The following is an 18464-nucleotide window of genomic DNA, read 5'->3' as shown; positions in this document are numbered from 1 at the left end:
CACAAGCCTAGCTGAATTGTTCCACACTCCAGCTTCTACCCACATGCCCAGAATCAGCCTCATCTTACCCTCCGAGCGGTGCCAGCACCACCAGATACAGCCGGCCGTCTCAGGGATCTGCATTCCAGCCACAGAAGGCCTGGAATTTCTGGACTCTGGAAATCCCATTGTGTTGCTTTGGCTCCCACAGCACTAAGGGGCAGCTGCCACTTCCTGTAGTAATTATCTCTGGTTACATAAATGTTCCTTCCCTTTACTTCCTTGGCCTTCAAACACCGACTCCCTACATTGCTGTTCTAACAAACGGTGGTTTCTGTTTTCCCAGCCGGATTTTGACCAGTACAATAGGCTCCACCTCCTGCTGCCCACTCCCCTGTCCCCAGTAGCAGGGTCTTGCTATAACTCTACAAGGTAGAAGGAAGAGGGCAAGTGCAATGGTTAAGCTCAGGTGTCAGGGCCGGTGCTTATAGCACAGCAGGTTAACGCCCTGACCTGAAGCACTGGGATCCCATTTGGATGCCGGTTAGAGACCTGGCTGCTCCTCTTCCAATCCAGCTCTCTGCTATGGTCTGGGAAAGCAGTAGAGGATGACTCAAGTCCTTGGGCCTCTGTACCCACGTGGGAGACCCAGAGGAAGCTCCTGGCATCTGGCTCCAGATCAGTGCAGCTCCGGCCAGTGAGGACAATTGGGGAGTGAACCATTGGATAAAAGACCCCTCTCTCTCTCTCTCCTCTCTCTCTCTCCCTCTCTCTACCTCTCCTCTCTCTAACTCTGAATTTCAAATAAATAAATAATTCTTAAAAAAAAAAAAAAAAAGGTCAGGTGCCAGGCTGACTGGCTTAAAAGTTACGCAGAGTGGTAAAGCATATTTCTGGGTGTGTCTGAAAGGCTGTCTACATGGAGATGAGCATTTGAATCAGTGAAATCTGTCCTCACCCAAAATGGTAGGCACCATCCAACCAATGGAGGCCTCGTATTCAATAACTGTGGCTTCTCTTTCCATCTCCTTCCCATAACTGGCCATCATTAGTGGTGACTTGAGCAGAATAAGAAGTTCTCAAATTTCAGAGCCTACCAGAATCACTTGGGAACTGGTGAAGTATTCCATGACCTGGGATCCACTGAAGAAGTACAGAATCAGAATCACCAGGACCACAAGCTCTGATGGACATCAAGGACCAGGACCCCCGCCCATTCTCAAGTATTGAATAAGACATATGTCAGTCAGGGAAAAAACAATTTAGGAGCCAGCACTGTGGTTCAGTGGGTTAAGCTGTACATATGAATGTGGGTTCAAGTCCTGACTGTTCCACTTCCAATCCCCTGCTAATGTGCCTGGGAAAGCAGCATAAGATGCCCAAGTACTTGGACCCCTGTGCCATCCATGTGGGAGACCCAGATGGAGTTCCAGGCTCCTGGCTTTGGCCTGGCTCAACCTTGGCCATTGTGGCCATTTGATGAATGTACCAGCAGACAGAAGATCTCTGTCTCTTCCCTCTCTCTGTAACTCTGCCTTTCAAGTAAATACAATCCTTCTCCTTCTCCTTCTCCTTCTCCTTCTCCTTCTCCTTCTCCTTCTCCTTCTCCTTCTCCTTCTTCTTCTTCTTCTTCTTCTTCTTTTTAAATGAGAGAAAAATTTAGAGCTAGAAAGGAATTTGGTGAGTATTTATTCCAACTTCATCTTTTGCAGTTGACAAAACTGAATTCCGGGGAAGCCAAATGACTCCCTGGAGATCACCCAACCAGCTGCTGTGCACAGTGCATCCCTAAACCCTGCCCACACCAAGGCTGGATTTAGCCAGTAAGTCCTCCTTGGCCTTGTGCACTAGAAATATCTACTTTGAGACTGTATTTATCTACCCTTGCTGCTTATCCACAGATGGCTCCACCTTGAATGGAGATTGTACTTTGCACAAAAGGAGCCTCCCAATTCTTATGGCTAACTATTACCTGGTGTAATTACCTCTCACCCGCTGCTCTGTGTGATTATGATTCGTGACTCATCAACAGCTCGCCCGAGTACACTCTGAAAGGAGAGATACGGCTAAAGGTCATTGAGCAAATACCATACAATCTCACTTGATTGGTTTTGTGTCTGAGTAGCATAAGACATTTAGGTATGTACCTTTGGAAAGGATTATTTACTTTTTATAGCTTCAAATAAAGTTGGCTTTCAGAAATATAAAGTTGTCCCATTTTGCAAACACAGAGACAAAATTTTTATTTTACTTTTAAAAAGATTTACTTATTTTCATTTACTTGGAAGACAGACAAACAGAGCTCTCCCATCTTCTGGTTCTCTCCCCAAATGCCCACAACAGCCAAGGCTGAGCCAGGATGAAACTAGGAGCCCAGAACCCAACCCAAGTCTCCCCTGAGGGTGACCAGGACGCAGGTACTTGAGTCATCACTTGCTGTCTCTCAGGGTGCCCCTTCCAAAAGCTAGAATCAGAAGTAGAGCTGAGACTCAAACCCAGGTACTGTGATATGTGATGTTGGCATTACAAGCAGCATCTTAACCACTGCACCAAACACTTGCCCCACAGATTCAGAATTTTAAGTGCTCATTCACTTATTTTAGAATTATACTACATGAGCCTTGGATGAAAGATAGCCATTTGTGATTTCTGATAATTTTTTCTGAAGTTGAATTCCTAAAATCAAGTCAGTGTCTCAAGCTTAGATACAACTAACATGTCTTTTTCAGTGATCTGATATTGATGTATCCCACCTGCTATCATATGGATTTGGTTTGTCCTCCAAGGGCTCATCTGTTGAAAGCTTGGTCCTTAGGGTAGCATTGTCAAGGTGGTGGAACCTTGAAGAGAGTGGAAAGAGTTTAGGTCATTTAGGTCATCCCCCTTGGCAGAGATTAAGGTCATTCCTGTGGGACCCTGTTATTTCCTGCGAGAGTGGGGGTTATAAAGCAGTGAGCTGACCCCTCCCTTCTCTCTCTGATCTCCTGTCTTGGTATGTGACCCATCTTGGATGTGCCCTTGCCATGATGCCATCCACTATGAGGCCATCACCAGAGGCTGCACAGATGGAATTGTCTAACTTGGACTTTCAGCCTCCAAAACTGTTAGCTAAATAAGTTTCTTTTTTTACACATTATCCAGCCTCTGGTAATTTGTTAGAGCACCAGGAAATTGATGAATACATTATTTCAGACCTAGAGAGAAAAGGCAGTTTCTTCCGCAGTCTGTCTTTGGCCTATCTGCCTTAGAAAATTAATCTCTTGCTTGAACAACTGGAAGCTGGAAATGTTCTTCCTCCACAGAGAAACCTAAACAGGAAGTGGCTGGCCTCAGGGTCACAGTGAGAAGTAATGGCTTGATGCTAGTACATTTCCCAAAGGCTGGGTTACTCAACCTCAAAAAAAAAAAAAAAAAAAAAAAAGTAAGAACTATCACCTGTCCAGGCTGAGTTGGTCTAAACGTAATCCAGGTGACCCCATCTCTTTTCATCAGCGTCCGTAAATGGAAAGGGGGCTCTAGTCTTTCTTGAAGCCATTTCGTTGCACAGAGAAACATCCCTCAGAGTGATACTGTTGTGACTGTGCAGGTAAAAGTTCGCAGAGCAGGTGTTGTGGCACAGTGGTTGGGCCGCCTCTTGGGACTCCCACACCCCATATCACAGTGCTCTTGATTCCAGCTCCCTCCTACTGCACACCAGGGAGGCTCCAGTACTTGGGTCTCTGCCACCACATGGGAGAATGGATGGAGTCCCTGGTTCCTGGCCTTGACCTGGATCAGACTGGGCTGTTGTGGGCATTTGGGCAGTGAACCAGTGGCCTTTCAAATAAATAAATGAGCCGGCGCCACGGCTCACTAGGCTAATCCTCTGCCTGTGGTGCTGGCACTCCGGGTTCTAGTCCCAGTTGGGGAGCCGGACTCTGTCCCGGTTGCTCCTGTTCCAGTCCAGCTCTCTGCTGTGGCCCGGGAGGGCAGTGGAGGATGGCCCAAGTGCTTGGGCCCTGCACCTGCATGGGAGACCAGGAGGAAGCACCTGGCTCCTGGCTTCGGATCGGCGCAGCGTGCCGGGCATGGTGACCATTTAGAGGGTGAACCAATGGAAGGAAGACTTTTCTCTCTGTCTCTCTCTCTCACTGTCTAACTCTGCCTGTCAAAAAAAAAAAAAAAAAGCAAAAAAAAAAACACAGCCTGGGGCCAGTGCTGTGGTGTAGCAGGTAAAGCCACCGCCTGCTGTGCGGGCATCCCGTATGGGTGCCAGTTTGAGTCCTGGCTGCTCCACTTCTGATCCAGCTCTCTACTATGGCCTGGGAAAGCAGTAGAAGTGGCCCAAGTCCTTGGGTCCCTGTACCCACATGGGAGACCTAGAAGCTTCAGGCTTCTGGCTTGGGATCAGCATAGTTCTAGTTGTTGTGACCATCTGTGGAGTGAACCAGTGGATGGAAGACCTCTCCCTCTCTCTCTCTCTCTCTCTGCCTCTGCTCTCTATAACTATGCTTTTCAAATAAATAAAAAAAATATTTAAAGAAAATCTTGATTTGTGTGATATATTTTTCATTTAGATGATACTGTTGGGGGAGGGAAGTTTAGATTTTGTCTATTTATTTAAATCAAAGAGCAATATGGACAGACAGACAGAGCTCCATTCACTGATTCACTCCCCAAATGCTCATAACAGCTGAGGCTGGGGCCAAAGCTGGGTGGCTGGAATTCAATTTAGATCTTTGACATGAGTGACAGGGACCCATTTCCTTGAGCCGTGTTGGCAGGAAGCTGGAGTCAGAAGCCACAGCCCAGCATCAACCAGGTGTTCTGATGTGGGGTGTGAGCATCCTAACCAGCATCTTAATCACTCAAATACCTGCCCCAATGTTGTATTTTATATGTCCTACTTTTTGCTTTTTTTCTTCAATCTAAAATCATGTGAGTTTTTTTTTTTAAGATTTATTTTATTATTTATTTTAAAGACAGAGTCACAGAGAAAGTAGAGACAGAGAGAGTGAGAGAGGTCTTCCATCTGCTGTTTCAATGCCCAAATGGCCACAATGGCTGGAGCTGAGCCAATCCGAAGCCAAGAGCCAAGAGCTTCCTCTGGGTCTCCCATGTGGGCTCAGGGGCCCAAGGACTCAGGCCAAACTTTGCTCTTTCCCAGGCACACCAGCAGGGAGCTGGATGGGAGTGGAGCAGCTGGAACATGAACCGGTGCCCATATGGGATGGCGGTGCTGCAGGCTGGGGCTGAAACTGGCTGCGCCACAGCACCAGCCTCAAACATCATGATTTAAAATCCATATATGGGGCAGCGCTGTGACCGTAGCAGGTAAAGCTGTTGCCTGCAGTGCCAGCATTCCATATGGGTATACGGTTCAGGTCCCTGATGCTCCACTTCCAATCCAGCTCTCTGCTATGGCCTAGGAAAGCAGTGGAAGATGGCCCAAGTCCTTAGGCCCTTGCACCCATGTGGGAGACCCAGAAGAAACTCCTGGCTCCTGGCTTCAGATCAGCACAACTCCAACCGTTGTGGTCATCTGGGGAGTGATCCAGTGGATGGAAGATCTCTCTCTCTCTCCTCTGCCTCTGCCTCTCTGTAACTCTGCCTTTCAAATAAATAAATAAATCTTATTTTAAAAAATTTCATATATGCTGCTGGAAGTTATGTCCAATTCCTTGCTTCTTACTACAAAGTCCTCTGTGTTTTTCCTGCACCACACGACCCATTCACTGTCCCTGTGGTGCCTGGGTAACCAGGGCTCCAGCTCCCTGTCACACAGGCTGCAGTGACCATTGTGGACACTTCCCTCACGGCCTGCCCTGGAAAGTCCCCAGGATATGTGCTCAGCAGTGGAATTTCTGAGTCAGAGGGCACCTGCAGGCTTAAGCAATACCTTACTGCATCCGGAGGAAATGCAGTTTTTATAGTTTTCTTTTTTGTGTTACTCATGTCAAAGTTGGCCATCAGTGAGGCTAGCTTCACGAAATAAATTGGATAGCTTGCTTTTTAGAAATATTCTGGAACATTATATATTGTACTGGAATGAATTGTGAGACTGTGGGTAGCTCAACTGATTGGAGCCACAGCCCATTTATATAGGCAATTCTCTGAAAATATTTTCAATTTCTTCCTTGACAATAAATTTAATGGTTCTCAATCTGATGTTGGCACATCAGCAGGGAGAATGAGGTCCAGGAGACATAACGATGTGTATGTTGGAAGCTTGTTGCACTGTGACTTCTGTGATACCTAAGGAGGAGTCTTTCTCCACACGGACGCTCAGGAATACTATCGCTGGCCTGGAAGTTATCAGCCTGCAAACGCGTATGGTAGGAGCTTGTTCTTTCTATATCAGATTAGTCTGCCCTGGTCAAAGAGAAGGTCTTTTTAACGAGCTCAAATTTTTGCTTTTAAATTGAAATGATGTCATGGACTCGTTGGTATACATGGGAGAAATATGTATGTGTGTGTGTATATATATATATTTTTTCAAGTATTTCTCTTCCCCCAGGAAGCCAAGGCTAGCAAATTACTACTTATAAATCATGTGATGCTCTTGCAGTCTGAATCATTCTGACTACCCAGAGAACATTTTTTTTCTTCCTTAATAATAGCCATTCCAAAATTGCACTGTATCACAAAGCTGCCCTTTGCTGAGCTGCTGTAGGAATGACTCGCTCGGGGAGTGCGTACCATATTCCTCACCAATCACCGCAGCCAAGGTACTTGTTTCCAAAAAGGAAACTATCAGTAAAAATGACGTCAGAGAACATAAATAGCCTGCACTTAAAATAAACCCACCAAGCCTACATTGAAACTTAGAGTTATGCAGAAGGTGACTCACATGTCTACTTAAAAGTTCTCAATTAGATTTATCAAGAAATTATTCTCCTTCCCAACCAGGAAATGTACCAGTAATTTTGTCAGTCACTGGGAGAATAAAGTTTCCTTTTTTAAAAAAATTATTTATTTATTTGAAAGGCAGAGTTACAGAGAGGCTGAGGCAGAGAGAGGCCTTCAATCTGCTGGTTCACTCCCCAGATGGCCACAATGGCCAGAGCTTGGCCCATCCAAAGCCAGGAGCCAGAATCCTCTTCTGAGTCTCCCACGTGGGTGCAGGGGTCCAAGGACTTGGGCCATCTTCTACTGCTTTCCCAGGCCATAGCAGAGAGCTGGATCAGAAGTGAAGCAGCCGGGTCTCAAACTGGCACCCTATGGGATGCCGGCACTGCAGGCGGTGACTTTACCCGCTACGCCACAGTCCCAGCCCCAAGTCTCCTCTGTAGATATTAATGTTATATCTCATACAGCTGGAATTCAACTGTTACATAAAAGAAAAGACATGACTGTTGTGTATTAGGCTCCAAAACGACCCAAAGACCAAAAATATCTTTCCCTGGTATTTACCGAGACTAATCTCAAATCCTGGATGTTGAGGAAACATTCAGAAGAAAATCTTGATATGAAAGCAACTTTATGATCCATATTCCTAGTTTTTTGTGGAAAAGCACAAGATCCATTTTCCAATTAAAAAAATATTTTATTTATTTGGAAGAGAAAGGAGGCTTTCACCTGCCAGTTACCCCCTGGGGCAGGGGGCAGAAGCCAGGGACTCAATCCAGGTGGCACTCAATTGTACAGGCAGCAGGGACCCAACTGCTTGAGCTGTCACTGCTGCCTCCCAAGATCACACTGGTAGGAAGCTGGAATCAGGAGCCAGAGCCAGGAACGGCCTAAGCACTCTGATATGGGACAAGGACATCTTAATCACTAGGGCAAACATCCACCCCTGATCCAATTTTAGTTTGGTTGTGTCTGTCTTCTTGTGGCCAGGGGTGTTTGCTGCTTTCATCTATTCCTTTATTCAACAAGCATCTACTGGTGTTTACTCTGCTGCAGATACAGCGGTGACCAATCACAGCCTGAGAACACAGCCCCTGGCTCTTCCAGCTCTGCTTCATGGAGGAAGTGGACGGCACAGGGGCGGTCAGTGCTCCTGCAGCTGCTGCACAGATGCTGGGGATCGGAGTGGGAGGGGAGTCATAGCAGTGACAGCATTTAGGAGGCTCCTGCGGGGGACCAAGACAGAGAAATGGTGGCTTGGATGAGCCAGCGGTGGAGATGGAAAGCAGCAAACATGTTTGGGATATAACGCGAGAGGGATTTACCAAGCTGGATCTCAAACACATTGTGTGTGCATCTTAGGTAAGAGTCTCTGAAACAGGTTCTGAGACGACCTGGGCAGAGATGCTTCTGGAGGTGACCTTGCAGGGACACCTGTGTGGGAGGGAGAGGAGCAGAGTGGGGCGGACAAGGAAGCCGAACTGCACTTAGGACGGGCTGCACGGGCCTCAGAGGGGACAGGCTGCACAGGCCTGAGAGGGTGACGGGCTGCACCGGCCCTGCAGGGATGCCTCTGCCTGAAGCAAGAAGAGGCAGGTCTCCGCATCCGCTCACGGACAAGTCCATGGGAATGGGCTGCTCCTGGTAAGAGGACACGACCTTAGACAAGGCAGTTCCTTTCCCGGGAGGGCAATTCCTACAGGGGAACTGAGCTGCAGAGGCTGGGGACGCCAGTGCACAGGCCTCCCTGGGGACATGTGGGCTGCACACCCTACCATGTGGTCAGGAGGCTGTGTTCCAACCCAGGCTGATGAAACACCAATCTCCAATTCTAGCTTCTCAAATTCCAGGGAGGATCACAACCGTCCGCAAAGTTTGTATAAAGTGCAGATTCCCAGGCCCAGTGCTCTCAGAAATTGACTCCAAGGTCTGGGGTGCGACTAAAGAATCCTCACTCTCCGTGAGGTGTCAGCTTGTTCTCACGCAACAGTCTGCAAACACCACTGTGAGAAGAGGCAGACCTCGGCGACCTGCAGAGCTCTAAGGAACCACCAAGACCCCCACCCTTCCCATGCATCGCTCCTGTGATGACAGGATGTCCTACGGCACAGCTGGTCTTAAAGTCGGGAGACCATCCAGATGGGCCCGACCCAGTCACACAGGCTCTTGAAGAGAGGAGAGCTTCCTCTGGCTGACAGCACAAGAGGAAGGGGGCAGTGGACAGAAGCACAGGAAAGGGGACAGCTGCCCATGATGGCTGCATCCCTTATGAGTGCCGGTTCGAGTCCCGGTTACTCCACTTCTGATCCAGCTCCCTGATAATGGCCTGGGAAAGCAGCAGAGGGATGGCCCAAGTGTTTGGGCCCTTCCACCCAGGTGGGAGACCTGAAGAAGCTCCTGGATCCAGGCTCCTGACTTCAGCCTGGCCCGGCCCTGGCTGCTGCGGCCATTTGGGGAGTGAACCAGCAGATGAAAGACCTCTCTCTCTGTCTCTCTCTCTTTCTCTGTAACTCTGCATTTCAAATAAATAAATCTTTAAGGAAAAAAAAAGTGGGGGAGGGAGAAGAAGCAACAGCAGCAGCAGCAGTAGCACAGGAAAGTTTCCATGGATTGAAGATAAAAGGATGGCGAAGAACACACAGTCGCCAGCAACTAAGAGTGGCTCCTGGCTGACAGCAATGACACAAGGACTGCAGGCCTGCAACTGCGAGGAACTACATTCTCCAAAGGCACCGTCACTGTCCTCCCAGCTGATACCTTGATTCACCCCTGTGACACCCAGAGTAGACACCCCAGCCATGCCATGCTAGACATCTGACCTACAGAACTGGGAGCTAACAAGCCAGTGTTGTCTGAAGTTACTGAGTGTATGGTATTTGTTACACAGCAATAGAAATTTAAAATAAAAACCACTGCAGTGGCAGGTGTTGGGAACAGTAGTTGAGATTCCACTTGAGATGCCCACATCCCATACCAGGGTGCCTGTTTCAGGTCCCTGCTAATGTACACCCTGGGAAGCAGCAGATGGCAGCTCATATATGTGGGTCCCTGCCACCCACAAGGGAGACCTGATTTGAGTTCCTGGTTCCTGGCTTCATCCTGGTCTGGCCTGATCCTAGATACAGTGGGCAATTGAAGAGTGAACTGGCTGGGTATGGAAGATCTCGTTCTGGGATTCTGCCAGTCAAATAAAATGAAAATAAATAAATAAATAATTAAAAAAAATCTTAAATAAAAAAAACAGAAAAAGAAAATATTGCATTAAGCATATTCTGGAGGCAGAAGAGAGAAGAAATAAGCAGACTTGGCTGTGCCACAAGTTGGCCCAGGTAAGCGCAGGCAGGACAGGGAGCCTCCCCTCCCAGGGGAAGGGAAGTGATGTGTCCACCCAGGCTCTCACAGGGTTACAGGGGAATTCAAATGAATCATTATTAAAATGAATCCCAAGACTTTTATATAAGATTATTTTTCTCTCTGTTTAGTGTTTTCAAATTTTTCTATGGTTGACACATGTATGGTTATAGATATCTTTCATAAAAGCCTTCATAGGGATTCTTCCAAATAGAAGTTTTCAAATCCCAAACATGTATAGAAAATATTTCTCCTGACCTTGAAACAAATAATGGAACATCAAGATACCCACCAGGACTTGCTTTCTGTGTGAAGAGATATACACCCCTTTCTCTCTGTCTCTCTGTCTATAACTCTACTGTCAAATAAAAAAAAAAGAGAGACATACATCAAAAAGAGCTGATAGATGATAGATAGATAGATAGATAGATAGATAGATAGATAGATAGATAAGAGGGGATTATTAGGGTGATTGACTTATGTGATTATGGCAGCAGAGAAGTCCCACAACAGGATGTGTGCAAGCTGGGGACCCTGGGATACCAGCACTGTGACTTGGACTAAGTTGAAGGTTTCCCAACTGCTGGTCCAAGTCCTGGAGTCCAAAGGCCAGGGAGCCAAGAGTTCTAAAGTCCCAGGGCAGGAGAAGAAAGGTGTCTCAGCTCCAAAAAAGAAAGGGACTTTGCCTTTTCCTCTGCCTATTTGCTCTATCTGAGCCTTCCGTGGATTGAAACAAGAAACATTAAACCTGTGGGTAAATCAAACTTGTCAAGCTCTATTGTCCATTTCATTTCATGTGTGCCAACCAACACTCCAAAGATTTAACTCAGCTGCAATGGGATCTGTGCTTTTTCCTTTAGATAGGCCAAATGCAGGCCAAGACTAGTACACAGTTTAAAATTTCAGGTTGCAAGGACTTCTTCTGCATTGACTCTGAGGTATAAATCTCCACTCTTGCTTGTGCTGGGAGCAATGATTGTGACTAGGCAATGGTCAGTTCTCCAGGTGCTTTCCCCACAGTATTTATTCAAATAGCACTGCTCTGGTGAGGTTCCAGGCTCCTTATCCTCAGCAACTTGGGACAGTGCACTGTCAGGAAGGCCTACAAGTTAGCATTTACAAGCTACCAATAGTGCAGCCACCAAAAAAGGAAATGTTATACCCATTTCAAGACTTCGGTATGAAAAGAGCATTTGACTTCTTGAAGGAGGGGGGCAAAGTCAGTGGAAGTCTATTTAATATATTCAATATTTACTTTTAGTGTCCTTTTAGATCTAAAGTTATTTTGTTGGGCAACATAAAAATTGAATAATGATTAGCTTAGTTTACTAACCAAATTATTATGTGTCATGTCTCATATTTTAAAGTTATATTTTCTTAAATATTTACATCTATATCAGCTGAGTGTTCTTTTCAATGTGCAAAAATGTTCCTACAAGTGGAGTTATATATTGCTGAACTTTAAAGTAATCCAGCATCTTTACATCTCTCTGAAAGGCAGGCAAAAAATCTACAAGGAGGAGAGAGGAAAGAAGGGGAAACATCCACTGTATGCAGACACCATACACAGATTGTCTCATTTAATACTCTGACAAGCCCTGAGGTGGGATTATTGGTCCACTCCACAGATGAGGAAGGTGGGGTTTAGTGGGGTCCAGTGGATCCAAGCCAGGAACGGTAGACTTGGGGCAGAATTCAGTCTATGGGATTCCAGAGGTCATGCTGCTCCTCTCACAGGACTCCAATGACTATGGAAGGCCACCAGCCCAAGGGGGCCTGCAGAGAGAGTACTGTGCACTACCCACATGTATCAGTACTGAGAAGACATTGATCAACCAACATATAGCAGTGACTTCCTACCGGGTGATTCTATTTCCGTGATTCTCTGATAGGAAAGGCTCCAGGAGCACAGGATAATTTCCCCACTTGAAAAGGTTTGGATCCTTAGCCAAACAGTCTCCAAGTTGGCCTGCAACACCAGGGATAAAAATTCTCCCAAGTCTAGCTCCTTCCAGCAGTCAAGTGCCAACTGCAACATTCAAGAAATGTCAGTACTAGAGCCCCAGTAATGTGGTCCCAGAAAAAGCATTCTTCCTTCCACATCTACTGTTTGAATGCATTACTTCATTCCTGATGACAAGGGGAGGCCCGGGACACAGGCCTGGCCAGTCAGAGCTCCCTTGTCCCCAGAACCAGTGCATGGTCCAGGAGTAAACAGGGACTTTTCCTGAGTCTGACATATGCATAGTGGAAAAGACAAGTTCTATGTTGGGAGGATGTGACATTTAGGCTGCCACCTGGTATCTTCCCCATGACCATGTAGAGAAAGCTGTTCTGCAAAGTGATGCCAGAAATGAGAAACGGATGGAGAGAGTGAGCGAGTCCAGGAGGCAGCTCTGTTACAGTGCAGCTCCTCCTCTAGGACCATGAGCTACCCCAAGAACAACCCAGTTGTTTTTCTGTCCTCTGGAATTGACAGAGTTTTGATAAATACACTTGGTTGCCTCTGCCAAGAACTGAGAATTCCCTTGGTTTTCATCCATGTCTCTAATAGCTTCTTGGACTGGTTTAGCTTACAGCTTCCCAAAATGAACTCCTTGAACTTGAACCACATTGCCACCCGTATATCCACCTCTTGATTTATGCTGAAATGAATCACACTGAAGGAACAATGGTTTGGCTAAAACATGTAGGAATACTGATTAAATGCGCACCATGCTATGGCTTACATGTAGTGCATCCCCCAGAGGCTCATGTTCTGGAAGCTCGGGTGATGATGTGACAGGTGGTGGAATCTTTTTTAAAAGATTGTATATATGTACTTATTTCAAAGGCATAGTGATGTGGAGGGCGGGATTCCATCTGCTGATTTACTCTTTAAATATCTGCAACAACCAGAGCTGGGTCAGGCCAAAGCCAGGAGCCAGGAGTTTTATCCAGGTCTCCAAAGCACCCAGGCCATCATCTGCTGCCTCCTAAGAACATTAGCAGTAATCTAGATTAGAAGTGGAAAATTTGGGTGGCAAGCCAGTATTCTGATATGATGCTGTGATGGCTTAACCTGCTGCATGGTAGGATCTGTAAGAGGTGAGGTGTAGGGATCAGTATTATGGCATAGTGGTTAAGTCACCACCTGCAATGCCAGCATCCCACATGGGCACCATTAGAGTTACAGAGGCTGCTAATCCAGCTCCCTGATGATGTGCCTGGGAAAGCAGTGGAAGATGGTCCAAGTGCTTGGGCCCATGCACCCACATGGGAGACCTGGATGAGGCTCCTGGCTCCAGGCTTTAGCCTGGCCTGGCCCCAGCCATTGCAGCCATTTAGGGAGTGAACCAGCAGATGGAAGATCTCTCTATCTTTCCCCCTCTCTCTGTAACTCTGCCTTTAAAATAAATGAAATAAAGGGATTAAGGTAGTTTCTCAATGACCCTGGTTAGCTCTCCTGAAATTTGAATGTTATAAAGCACTTGGCCCCTTGGTTCCCTTTCGATTTCTCCACCGTATTGTGATGCAGCCAAGGGAACACTTCCCAGAGGCCAAACAGATGCAGCTGCCAGATCTTGCACCTCCAGCTTCAAAAACTGTGAGCTAAATAAACCTCTTGTACATATAAACTGTTCAGCCTCAGGTATTCTGTTATAGCAACACCAAATACACTAATACACACAGGGATAGCAACGCCATGCGTACCCCACATAGTGAGGACTGTTATCTGCATAGGTGGCTAAATCCCAGAAAGAGGATGACAAACGTGGGGCCAATTGCTTCCATTTCAGTTTGGAATCTGTCCTCCTGGGATTTCTGCCCTATTATCTGGTTTCACTCCCAGAGGGACACATTCTGCAGAGGCTTTTCAGGACGTGCGCCAACTGCTGGCTTTCCAGATGCATTTACAGCAGGGTTTCTCAACAGTGGCGCTAATGATCTTTTTTTTTTTTTTTTTTTTGACAGGCAGAGTGGACAGTGAGAGAGAGAGACAGAGAGAAAGGTCTTCCTTTGCCGTTGGTTCACCCTCCAATGGCCGCCAGTCAGCGCGCTGTGGCCAGCGCACCGCGCTGATCTGAAGGCAGGAGCCAGGTGCTCCTCCTGGTCTCCCATGGAGTGCAGGGCCCAAGCACTTGGGTCATCCTCCACTGCACTCCCTGGCCACAGCAGAGAGCTGGCCTGGAAGAGGGGCAACCGGGACAGAATCCGGTGCCCCTACCGGGACTCGAACCCGGTGTGCCGGCACCGCAAGGCGGAGGATTAGCCTAGTGAGCCGCGGCACCGGCCACTAATGATCTTTTGCACTAAATAATTCATTATTTTGAGGAATGGCTTGTACCTTGCTGAATGTTCAGCTGGCCTCCACCCAGTTGATGTCAACTGCACCTTCTACCACTCGTGACAGTCAAAAACATCTCTAAGTATTGCCAAATAGACCCTGGGGACACAAGTGCCTCCAGTTGAGAACCACTGATTGAAACAGATCACCAAGTTTGGATATTTGGTCTGTTTTTTTTTTAAAGAGATTTATTTAATTCATTTGAAAGGCAAAATAACACAGAGAGAGAGAGAGAGAGAGAGAGAGAGAGAGAGGGAAAGACACCATCCATTAGTTCACTCCCCAAATGGCAACAACTGTGTGGGTTTGGCCAGGTCAAAGACAGGAGCCTGAAATTTCATGCAGGTCTCCCATGTGAATGGCAGGGTCCCAAGGACTTGAGCCACCATCTGCTGCCTCCTGCATTAGCAGGAAGCTGGATTAGAAGCAGAGCAGCTGGGATTCCAACTGGCACTACATTATGGGATGTCAGCATCCCAGGCAGCTGCACTACAATCCCAGTGCCAGACATTTGATCTTTGGAGGATACTTTTGTCTCCCACTATTGTGCTCAAGAAACAGGTAGCAGTTCACCATTGCTAGGCTCCCAAATAGTTGAGAATACTTCTCTAGCATTTGTCATTATTTCAGGTAATTTCTATAACTCATCTTTTTTTTTTTTTTTTTTTTGAGAGGCAGAGTTAGACAGTGAGAGAGACAGAGAGAAAGGTCTTCCTTCTGTTGGTTCACCCCCTAAATGGCTGCTATGGCTGGCGCGCTGCACCTATCTGAAGCCAGGAGCCAGGTGCTTCCTCCTGGTCTCCCATGTGGGTGCAGGGCCCAAGCACTTGGGCCATCCTCCACTGCCTTCCCGGGCCACAGCAGAGAGCTGGACTGGAAGAGGAGCAACTGGAACAGAATGTGGTGCCCCAACCAGGACTAGAACCCAGGGTGCCAGTGCTGGAGGCAGAGGATTAGCCAAGTGAGCCATGGCACCAGCCAATAACTCATCTTTATGTGTGTGCATATGCACACACACACATACAAACAAACTCACACACAGGCATTTTTCTTTTTTTTTAAGATTTATTTTATTTATTTGAAAGGCAGAGTTACAGAGAGGGGTAGAGACAGAGAGAGAGGTCTTAGATCCACTGGTTCACTCCCCAGTTGGCCGCCAGAGCTGTGCCAATGCAAAGCCAGGAGCCAGGAGCTTCTTCCAGGTCTCCCATGTGGGTGCAGGGGACCAAGGACTTGGGCCATATTCTACTGCTTTCACAGGCCATAGCAGAGAGCTGGGTCAGAAGTGGAGCAGCCAAGACTTGAACCAGTGCCCATATGGGATGCCGGCGCTTCAGGCCAGGGCTTTAACCTGCTGTGCCACAGTGCTGGCCCCACACAGGCATTTTTCTGAGCCATCACTCCCCTAATTTCTCCGATTGAACTAATACATGCTTCCTAACTGCCTCAGTTAGTTAATAACTGATATGAATCAAGATCTGATTCCAGTGCCTAATTTTTCCCCAAACCATCCCTGCCTACTTGTATATTTATTCCTGCACAGTCCAGCTTGAAACACAGCTTTCAACATGAGCTCATTCTCTAGGAAGGCCGCCAGATTTATTAAACAAAGATGCAGGACACCCAGTTAAACTTGAGTTTCAGATAAACAATGAGTAATTTTTAAATATGTTCCAAATATTGCCAAACATCCTACAATGCACAAGACAACTCTGACAACAAAGAATTATTATCCAGTCTATATTATTGTATGAGGCAGCCCTGCACTGCACCTGGCAAACCTGGAACTCTATCCACTCTGCCCTGGTCCTGTTGGTGTGTGCAGCTTTCACAAGTCTTCCCACCTATTGCTTAAAACCACAAGAACATTCCCTTGTCCAGAGCTGGCCCTTGTGAGCCATACTGGTCAGATTCTGGGTTACTCAGCGCTTCAGCAAGAGTCCAGCCAGGAATTCCAACACAGGAAACTGGTTTCACTGATGAGCAACTCACAGATTAGCAAAACTGCAAATTACTCCCACCCCTCACTGGAGAGATGAAGGAAAAGGGGGAGTTCCTGGAGTCAGGGTCACCTGGCAGACAAGAGCAGAGGCAGTCCCTGTCCCTGCCCAAGGAGAAGAGCAGAAGAAATAGCCTGGCTCCTCCTACCACCAATTTCCTATCAAGAGCCAAAGCCAGCCAGAAGCCACCTGACCAGGGAGCCTGGGAACTGCACTGAGTCCCTGGCCCTGCTCCTCAGCCTCCCTTCTCCTCATGTCAGGACTAAGCTATCTCTCCTTACTCCTTGGGGCCCTGGGGAGGTGGAATCTTCCTGTCTTTGGGATTCTGCGCATGAGCCACTGTCACATTCACCAATGTCTTCCCCAAATTCACTGGGGAAATTGTTGAACCGTACTTTTTTTCAGTCCTGATTGTGTGCCCTCAGTCACCTATTGAGTTTCCATGAGTGAGTCATACCTTTGCTGTCCTAAGTCACATCCTTTAACATTCTGCTCTTGCTATGTTAGCCCCTAGCCACTCACTAAGACCCCACCCCTCAGTTCCCTCCAGGTCAGTGGTTGCCATGCACTCCCCACCTCTTCTGAAGTCAAGGTGACTGTGTGACTCGCTCTAGCCAAAAAATATAAGCAGAGACTGCGTGCGTGATTTCTAGTTGAAGCTTGAAGAACAAATGCATACTTCACCACTTTCCCACTTTCCGCCTTAGCAGTCACAAAAGCATTTGTCAAGATGGGACTCAGGTCTCTGAGTTGCCTATTGGTGCCATAACATGACGACAAACGTTGCGGCTTAAAACAACACACATCTCTCATCTGAAAGTTTTGGACGTCAAAGGCCAAAAGCAGACTCATTAGGCTATAGTCAAGGTGTCAACAGGGCCAGTTCCTTCTGGAGGCTTCAGGGAAGAATCCATTCCCTGCTTAGCTTAGCTCGGGGCCCCTTCCTCACGTCCATCCAACCTCTCGCTTCTGTGGTCACATCTCCTACTACCACTGTCTTTGACTTTCTTGCCTTCCTTTTGTATAGTCTCATGTGACTACATTGGACCTACCAGGATAATCCAAGATAATCTCCCCATTTCAAGATCTCCTACTTAATCACATCAGCAAAGAGCCTGTTACCAGGCAAGGGAGCCTATTCACAGGTTCAAAGGTCCTCACACAGTCCCCGAGAGATCTCAGTGAGCAGAGCTCTACCCGACAAGCCACATTAGACACGCACTGTGGATTTTAAAGAAAGCTTTTGTAGCGTCAACTCGCTGAGATTTAGGGGATTATCTGTACTGTAGCACAGTTTAGTCCACAGTTACACCCTGTTTCCTTTTCTGTTTCCTGTGTGGATTTTTACAAAGTTTTAAAATAACTTAGAGCACTAAATATGACTATTTTCTGAATAAAATACACTTTTAAAATTTTATGCTATGAACCGTCGATCTATGACAGCCCAAGGGATGCTTCTGTTCCTGAACAAAGGAAAACTTTAGCTCTGTGAAGCACGCTCAAAAATACACACTGTACACCTTAAATACTCTAACAAAATTCTCTCTTGATTTCCAAAACATCAACAGGTTAGCAATACTGAGTTGCTATTCAGATGCTGAATCAGGTAAAAGCGAAAGTCTTAGATTTAGTCCTATTTTTCCTATAAACTGGGTTTGGAGTGAATTTTTCCTAACAGTCGAAATGAAAATACTTACTTGAATTTGTCAAAGGCAATCCTTTCTTTAACTGTGTCCCACGTCATAAAAAGTAGAACCATCGGTGTTTTGCAGTCTCTAACTGCAGAGTCCAAGCTGTGCCACGCACACTCTGCTTCTTCCTAAGCTGGTGAGTATCGGACACGTCAGTCTTAGTCCCCAGCAGTGCTCACCAGTGTTTTAACCACGCCCCTCTACTCAGCAAAAAATGTTCAACCCATGCTTCTGATAGTATACTTACCAATGCACCATGAACAGTATGATACACGCACAAAACAAACT

At 46.9% G+C, this 18464-nt stretch overlaps 1 long non-coding RNA gene across 1 annotated transcript; it reads right to left on the bottom strand.

Moving 5' to 3' along the window:
• Positions 1-7483: 7483 nt before the first annotated feature.
• On the bottom strand, positions 7484-18313 carry LOC149127742 (uncharacterized). The gene is made up of 2 exons (XR_016228884.1): positions 18183-18313; positions 7484-8033 (listed from the first exon to the last, which is right to left on the bottom strand). It is a non-coding gene; the product is annotated as an uncharacterized LOC149127742 (long non-coding RNA).
• Between the last annotated feature and the right edge of the window lie 151 nt (positions 18314-18464).

Source organism: Oryctolagus cuniculus, chromosome 2, assembly GCF_051225735.1.
Source record: "Oryctolagus cuniculus isolate XC-2025 breed Fujian yellow rabbit chromosome 2, ASM5122573v1, whole genome shotgun sequence".
NCBI classification, from domain to species: Eukaryota; Metazoa; Chordata; class Mammalia; order Lagomorpha; family Leporidae; genus Oryctolagus; species Oryctolagus cuniculus.
The sequence above is the reverse complement of the archived record's forward strand: the minus strand, read 5'-3'. Positions and strand labels throughout refer to the sequence as shown.